The sequence below is a fragment of the Hylobates moloch genome, unplaced genomic scaffold (assembly GCF_009828535.3).
Source record: "Hylobates moloch isolate HMO894 unplaced genomic scaffold, HMol_V3 SCAFFOLD_5, whole genome shotgun sequence".
NCBI classification, from domain to species: domain Eukaryota; kingdom Metazoa; phylum Chordata; class Mammalia; order Primates; family Hylobatidae; genus Hylobates; species Hylobates moloch.
The window spans coordinates 112112493-112121271 of record NW_026652280.1 but is presented as its reverse complement, the minus strand read 5'-3'; the positions used below and the strand labels follow the sequence as shown (position 1 = coordinate 112121271).

Sequence of the window (8779 nt, the reverse complement as noted above, 5' to 3'; positions counted from 1 at the left end):
TCTTGCTCTGTCGCCCAGGCTGGAGGGCAGTGGTGTGATCTCGGCTCACTGCAACATCTGCCTCCCGTGTTCAAGCAATTCTCCCACCTCAGCCTCCTGAGTAGCTGGGATTACAGGCACTTGCCACCACAGCCAGCTAATTTTTGTATTTTAAAATGGGGTTTAACCACGTTGGCCAGGCTGGTGTCGAACTCCTGACCTTGTGATCTGCCCACCTCAGACTCCCAATGCTGGGATTACAGGCATGAACCACCATGCCTGGCCTTCTCTCTGTGTTTCATTTTGGATAGTATCTATTGCTATGTCCTCAAGTTTATTAATTTTTTTTCTGCAATGTCTTACCTTTTGTTAATCCTATCTAGTGTAATTTTTATTTCAGAAATTATAATGTTCATCTCTAGAAGCTCAACTTGGACTTTTTTGCTTGACACTGTGCAACCCCCTTCAGTACTCACAGCCCATGAGAAGGAGGCTGCGCAATGGTTCAAGGCTGAAGTTTACACTGGCATGGGTATGCTATGAGGACCACAGAGAAGGGCCCCCAATGAACCCATTACCATGCTCTTGGGTTTGCTTTATGTCTTTCATTTCTCTACTTATCATGTTTAGTCTTTCACCTAAGTTTCTGAACATATGAAATACAAATTAAGATGACCATTTTGATGTTGTTTTTCTGCTTCTATCATCTATGTCACTTTTGTGAATTTCAATTGATATATTGTCCTCCCTGTTATGGCTCACTTTCTCCTGTATACTTCTTTGTATGTTTGGTAATTTTTATAGGATCTCAGTCACTGTAAATTTGCTTTATTGAGTGATAGATATTTGTGCATTTCATAAATATCCTTGAACTTTGTTCTGTAATACAGAGTTATTAGAAAGAGTTTGACACTTTCAGGTCTTGCTTCTAAGCTTTGTTTGGCACAACCTGAGCAATGTTTCAACTAGGGGGCTTTTTGTCCCACTACTGAGGCAATACCTTTCTGATTACACTACCCAGTGCCCCATAAACTGAGGTTTTCCAGCCTGGCTGGTCATAACAGGCACTATTTACATTCCTGTGTGAGTTCTAGGTACTGTTCCCTCTTATCCATTCAGAGGATTTTCTCCTCACACATCTGCACTCAACAGGACTCAGCTGAATGCTTGGGGGGATTCACTGTGGATTTCTAGGGTGTTCTCTTTCTGTAGCCCTCTCATCTCTGTTACTCTGTCCTGCAAACTCTAGTCTCCTTGGCCTCCTTGAAATCCTAGGCCTCTGTCTTCAAGGCAAGAAGATCAATAGTCTCCGCTTGGGTTTCCTCTCCCTGTACAACCTAAAAATTCCCTCTAGACAGCAAGCTGTGACAACTGTAGGGAATACCTAATTTGTTTTCTGTCTCTCAGGAATCATGGTCCTTTGTTACCTGATGTCCAATTTCTTGAATCCTGTTGTTTCCTGTATTTTGTCCTAATTCATAGCTATTTCAGCTGGGAGAATCAATCTGGCCCTGTTAGTCTATTGTGGCCCTCATGTTTTTTTAAAAAAACATTTAAAACAAAGTACACGTTTGAAGACTGTATTGTTAAACTTAAAAACATAAAAATATTAATATCCAAACTTAAAGTCATTTGTAATCAAAATGAAGAACTTTGTTATATTCTGTAATTTACAATTTATTTGTCTTTCATATTTTCACCTGGGAGGGGAGGAAACAAATAATGCTGCAGAGGAATTTTTCTTTTTTTTTTAAGAAAAGGATAGGTAGAAAAGTGGTGGTGAGGATTGGACAGTGATCATTAATCAAGGAAAGAAAGGGGAATAAAGAAACAACAAAAAGAAATCTGCTGGGCATGGTGGCTCACGCTTGTAATCCCAGCACTTTGGGAGGCCAAGGAGGGTGGATCACCTGAGGTCAGGAATTTGAGACCAGCCTGGCCAACACAGTAAAACCCCATCTCTACTAAAAATACAAAAAATTAACTAGATGTGTTGGTGGGCACCTGTAATCCCAGCTACTCAGGAGGCTGAGGCAGGAGAATCAGTTGAACCTGGGATGCGGAGGTCGCAGTGAGCCAAGATCACGCCACTGCACTCCAGCCTTGGCAACAAGAGCAAAATTCCATCTCAAAAACAAACAAACAAACAAACAAAAAGAAAAGAAAAGAAAAAAGAAATCTGATGGGCACGGTGGCACATACCTATAGTCATAGCTACTTGAGAGGCTGGCGGGGGGAAGTTTGAACCAACCTGGGCAACATCGCAAGACCCCATCTCTTTCAAACAAAAAAAGAAAGAAAGAAAAGAAAAAGAAAAGAGGATTGTCTTAGTTATCTACAAATAGTGTGGTAGGAAAGTCCTGAGCTGGGAACCAGAAGACCTGGGTTTAGCCTGTCTTGTGACATTGGTAAAGTTATTTAACCTACTTGATTTTGGAAATTACCATTAAATAAGTAAAAGACAAAAAATGACTATTACAATGCCTGACAAGTTGTAAAAACACAATAAATATTAATTGCTTCTGTCTGTTCATTTATATAGTTCACAAATCAGCAAAGATCGAATACAAACCCTTTTTTAAAATGTAGGTTTTACGGGACCCAGCATGGTGGCTCACGCCTGCAATCCCAACACTTAGGGATAAGGCCAAGTGGGGGGCGGATCAACTGAGGTCAAGAGTTCGAAACCAGCCTGGCCAACTTGGTGAAACCCCGTGTCTATTAAAAATACAAAAATTAGCTGGGTGTGGCGGCACATCCCTGTAGTCCCAGCTACTTGGGAGGCTGAGGGCAGGAAAATTGCTTGAATCTGAGAGGCAGAGGTTGCAGTAAGCTGAGATCACGCCACTGCACTCCAGCCTGGGCAACAGAGTGAGACTCATCTTAAAAAAAAAAAAAAGTAGGTTTTATTATACTGGGGTATGGTGAGGCCAACAAATCAGGAGACAATTGCCATTGAAATGATAGTTGGGTCCTCATAGTTCCTAAGGGGAGAACGCACGCCATGCTGTGCAAGGCCACACAGGAACACACCACAGTCGGCCAAGAGGCAGACAGAGCAGGCAGGAAACATGGGCAAGAGCTTTTACTGTGGTCCCTATGGGAAGAAACAGGCCAAGCAGGGTAAGCAGGCTTAGGATTGGCTAGTTTAAATGATGTCAGCAGGCTCTGGGGTGTAAGGACTGTCTCTATTTGTCTGGTATCTGACACTGGAGTGATTTCGGCAGGGGGAGTATCTGACCCCTGCAAGACCTCAATAAAGGAGTCGGTTGGGGTACAGGGTCTGGATTTGATTCATTTGCACACGAAAAGGATGCTTATGGAACTTTACTATCACTAGGAACTAACTAGCCCTGGGAAGCAGGCCTCCAGATGTCAAAGCATCAGAGATCCAGAAAATAAATAGGCATGATTAATACAAAGTCTGACTGCTAAGATGGGTTAACAATGTTGTCCTACCATGCCCAGACCTAGACCTCCCCTCTGCAGCTCCCATGGAGACCACTTGTAACTCAGAAGGGAGGGCGGACTGCTTGCAGACCAGGAGCCAAGGCCTTCCTTGCATGCCTGCGTTTCCTCTACAGCCAGAAAGAGTCTGAGCCTGGGCCAGAAGCTCTGGAGGCTGGTTCACCCTGGGGAAATAATACCACCTGGTGTCAGTCCAAATAATTAGTTCAACACTGTATGTGGTGTGTTATTCAAGTGTTTCTCATAAATAGTTAATGAATTACTGATGATGATGCCACAGATGAAATAAACAACATTAGAGAAGAAACTTCTGAGTCTCTAGAAGGTGGTGTTAGCCTAGTGCAGCTCTGCCCGTGACTGGCCCTGAGTGTGATCCTTTGCACTGCCCTGGCAAGTGGAATCATCTGGGGAGCACCCAGCAGCCCTAAGGCCACATGCACTGACTGGTGTCTTTATCAGACTCTCTTTCTCTCCGCTTGACTTGTATCCTTTTCAATGATAACAAGGCTGCCAAAGTGAGGGGTTGGCTGTAGTCTTGGCAGGATCCCACTCTTGCGACCTGAGATCTCTATCTGACATTGGGTCCCTCCCAACCCCCAAGGTAACACTAGCCACTGGGCCTGGGAGTGGGCCTGTCTGCCAGGGCCTGCAGAGAAGCCTGGCGGGACACCAGTGACCGGCGCGCCTGGGAGTTGGTACACTTGGTCCACAGACCATGACTGCTTGCTTAGGCTCCTGTGGGCCAGTGGCTTTCCACAGAACAAGCTTGTTTCCTGTTTGTATACTACACTCTCAAACCCAGGCAAGGCTATTTACTAGAAAATCCCACCATTCAACTGCTTTTTTAAGTTTGCTCTTGGACATCCTACCCTCAGCTCAAACTCAAACCATCAAAGATAAAAATTCTTGGACACAGAAGAGCTGTTAGAGGCTGCTATGTCTAGGGCCCCTGCAAGGAACCAGTTAGGTCCCTTGGCAATTTCCTCAATTTGAAGGGCCCATTCAAATTGTTTGCAAAAATTGGGGGAATGTGCAGTTTTTCGGTGATTTCCATCCCATTGGCAATCAAATTCTCAAAGGGCCCTGAGAAGCCATCAGATACATGTCTTCCCCCAGCTGGCTCTATTTCTTGGCTGACTATATCTCTGGACCCCCTGATTCTGGCAGAGCTTTTTGCCTCCTACCTCATGGCAAATATTGAGGCACCTTTGACCTCCTGCACTCACCGGTGCTCTCACCTCTGTCTGCACCTGTACAAGGCTGGTCTTTCCACCTGTGCTCTCCATCCCACATCTTCTTTGTCCCACAAGTTACTCCTTCTTAAATTTTGAACCCGTCTGGTTGCTTCTCCCTGGTCTATACAAAGGTTTCAGGGTTTTTTATGTCAAAACAAAACAACAGCCCCTGCCACACTCCCTATCTTATCTCTGCTTCACACGGTCTGTGTTCCTCTACCCGCTTCTTGTTCTTTTCTCTACTGCATTGCCAGCTATATGTAATCTCTGAAACCTTTAGTCACTGTCACTAGCCTATCTTCTCCTGAGCTCTAAATCTATACTGTTAGAAAGCAGTATAGCTTATGGATCAAAAATGAGGAATCTATGGTCAGCCAGTCTGGGTTCAAAGCCTGGCCCCACCAGTTAGCAGCTGTTGATCTCAACAAGTTAACCTTTCTGTGCTTGAGTTTTTCTCTTTGTAAAATCCACCTACATCATCAGTTGTGTGAGGAATAAATAAGACATGAAATGCTTAGCACAGTGCCTGACACACAACGAATGATCTGTAATGTGAACAATTATTCTTTGCACCTGCACATCCTATAGGTCCCCTACACTCAACATGCCTAGAATTAAACTAACCTTTTCTCCTTGAGCTTCTTCCTCTGCCTGGTTCCCCATTTGTGACTGAGCTTTGCCTGTGAAGGCTGCATTAACTAAAGGCTATTGGCCTCTTTGGGCTTCCTATGGTCTCACTAGCCTCCCATTTGGTCTCCCTGACTTTACTTTTCCCACCCACCAAGCCACTCTCCACACTGCAGTCAAGATCGGCTCATCTTATTCCTCTCCATAAAAACCCAATGGCTCCCCATTGCCCACCAGATACAATCTGAACCTTTTTTTTTTTTTTTTTTTTTGAGACAGTGTTTTACTCCATCGCCCAGGCTGGAGTGCAGTGGCACAATCATAGCTCACTCTCACTGTAACCCCAAACTGTTGGGCTCAAGCAATCCTGCCACCTCAGCCTCCCATGTAGCTGGGACTATAGGCATGAGCCACCATACTCAGCTAATTATTTTGTAATTTCTGTAGAAACAGAGCCTCACTATGCTGCTCAGACTGGTCTCAAATTCCTGAGTTCAAGTGATCCTCCTGCCTCCCAAAGTGCTGGGATTATCGATGTGAGCCACTGCAACTGGCCAAAATCTAAACTCTAAGCCTGCCATGCAGGGCCCTCTGAGCTTTGGTGCTGCTCCTGTTCCAGGCCCATCCCCACTCTCTCCCCTGTATCCCAGCCTGCTTCCTCTTTTATGCTCCCATGATGCCAGACTGCCAATAGGCGCCCCACAGAGCCGTCCTGCTTCAACACTCTGTACCTGCCTCTCCTTCCCGTGAAACACCCCCACATTCAGCACCTTGTTTCTTCAGACCTGTGAAGTCCATTAGCACGGAAGCCACAAATGTGCCTTCCTGGACCTACTCTGTCACCCTTCTGTGTCTTGGCCCAGAATGCTCCCTCCCCCTTGATCTGCCAAATACACCCTTTTCCTTCTGGTTCAAGAGTTACAACCAGGTGAAGCCATGCCACTTCTGCAGACTTAGCTAGGCCTTCTCTCTGTGCTCCCACGGTGCTCCCATCCTGCCTCTGGTCTCTGTCAGGGCGAACTATCAGCACTACAGTATTTGATGGCAAGACTTTGTTTATGTAGCAGTCTTGCCCTGGAGCACCTGAGCTCCTCCAGGAGAGTGCCGTATGCACCCTCACCCCACTTCTCCATGTCCTTTCCTGCTTTATTTTCTCCTTAGCACTCATTACCATTGGACATACTACACATGATGCTCATTTGTCCATCTCTCCCCACTAAAATATGAACTCTCTGAGTACAGAAGCTTTAGTTTGTTTTAATATATCCCCAGAGACTAGAATAATAACTGGTACACAGTGAGTGTTCAATAAATATTTGTTGAATTAATTGTTGAATCACTGATCAATGTTACATTGCCTAGTTTTATATCTCTAGTAGCTAACATATTGCCTAGCACATAGTAGATACCAGAAGTAGATATCATAGAAGTCAGGCACTGTGGCATGCACTTATAGTCCCAGAGACTGAGGTGGGAAGATTGCTTGAGATCAGGAGTTTGAGTCCAGCCTGGGCAATATAGTAAGACTGTTTCTAAAAAATAAACTTAAATAAAAATGAAATTTTAAAACACTTGGAAAGAACATTTCAGGTTTATCTGTGGTGCCCGAGCATGTACTCTTAAGGAAAAAAAAAAAAAAAAAATCCAAACAGTGTTGGATTCCAGGTTCTCTACCTTCTAATCCTAGCCACTCAATTTTGAATCCTCTTTGTCTCAGCATAAGCCTTATCTTGACCCTGACTGCCCTGCTCCCTGCCCTTGAGTAAATACCAGGCATTGCTCTTCTCTCTCTGGCCCACACTCCAAACAGAAACACTGTTGAACCATTCTTCAACATGTACGTACTGAGCACCTGGGATCCAGCCATTGTCCTCCATCTATGCCTATTCCATTTCTCTTTCCTCAAGGCGAGGACAAATTGACCCTCCCTTGGGAAGCTTTCCCTAACTATCCAGGCCTGTGTGACTCTCTCACTGGGCACTAATGACCCAAACTGTAGCACCTCATCACTGGCATTATTAACCAGCAGACATAAAATAAACATATGTAGATTTTACAGAAAATGGCCCTTTAAAGAACTGGTACTTTTTAACATTTCAAACATTTTGGATGGAAATTTTTCTGATATTTATTTTACATCTTCCCTGTCTTTTGAAATAGAGTACTGTATACAGAAGGGCCATCTCGCCTTTTACAGCAAAGGCACTGTGCATCCCTAGCCATTATTCTGTGATGTGTAGTGTGTCAGGAGCAAAAGAGAAGGGCATGAGCTCTGGAATTAAACAATCCTCATAGTGATCCTCTTTGCAGTCCCTGGGGTCTTCCTGAGGTCACTGCCTGACTCTTTTTGATGTGTTGCTAATCTATAGTGAATCAGATAGTAAAGTTTATTAGAATTGTTAGTAAACCAAGTGTAAACAGTATCTAAGTGGGGTATGAGGGATTCTCTTGTTTATCAACTCTCTCTACTTTAAGGCATAGACTTTGCACAGTCTACTTTGTGGATCAGAGGCCTTTCTCACTTAACTCCTGTTATTTGGGGTTTATTCATAATTCTTGAGGTTGGTTAAATAACTTCTTTAAAAAGTGTGATTTAATGCATTTAGCATTTTATGTATTATCTTCTGTTAACCTTTATATGCACATATAAAAACTCTGTAATTAGATGGTTCTCTGGTTAAATTATTAACTTCCCAGGGGCAAAAAGTATTTCATAGTCATTTATTCATGTGCTAAGTATTTTAGAAAGTAACTACTGTGTGAAAAGATCTGTGATAGAAAAAAGATAAATAAGACATGGTATTTACACATTATTGATGAGATAAGACACAAATAACCAATACAAAGCAACAAGGTGAAAGTAAAAAATTCAGAGTTGCTATGGCAATTCAAATAGAAGAAACTTCTGGTTGGGAGACCTGCAAAAGGCTTCATGAAACAGGTGGCATTTGAGTTGGGTCTTAGTGAACAGGAAAAATTTCAGTGGGTAGCTGAGAAGGAAAAACAAACTCAGTTTCTTCCTATGTACTCTCACAACATGGAATGCTTCTCTGACCACATGTGTAAGGGGTTTTCCCACAGACCAAGCAAGCAAGCAATTCTGCAGGAGACACCACCTGGGTATCCTCTAATTCAAATCGATTCTGACACTATGGACTTGGAGAGTGTCAAGACCCACAAGCTGAGGGCTCAGCCTCCAAGAATGCCCTCACTTCGGCCAGTCGCAAGTCCAGGACTCTGGAACTTATGGCCAACTGGCTATAAATCAGGGTTCCCACAACACCCTCATCAGATTCGATTAATTTGTTACAGTGGATCATAGAACTCAGGGAAACACTTATGTTGATGATAAAGGATATCTGAAATAATACAAATCAACAGTCAGATGAAGAGACACACAGCAGGAGGTCTGGAAGGGTGGCACCCAGGAGCTTCCATCTTGGTGGAATTGGGCTCCAACACCCTCTAGA

At 43.8% G+C, this 8779-nt stretch overlaps 1 non-coding gene across 1 annotated transcript; it reads right to left on the bottom strand.

Annotated features, from left to right (window-relative positions):
* Positions 1-428: 428 nt before the first annotated feature.
* Positions 429-562, bottom strand: LOC116470064 (small nucleolar RNA SNORA42/SNORA80 family). The gene has a single exon (XR_004248494.1). It is a non-coding gene; the product is annotated as a small nucleolar RNA SNORA42/SNORA80 family (small nucleolar RNA).
* Between the last annotated feature and the right edge of the window lie 8217 nt (positions 563-8779).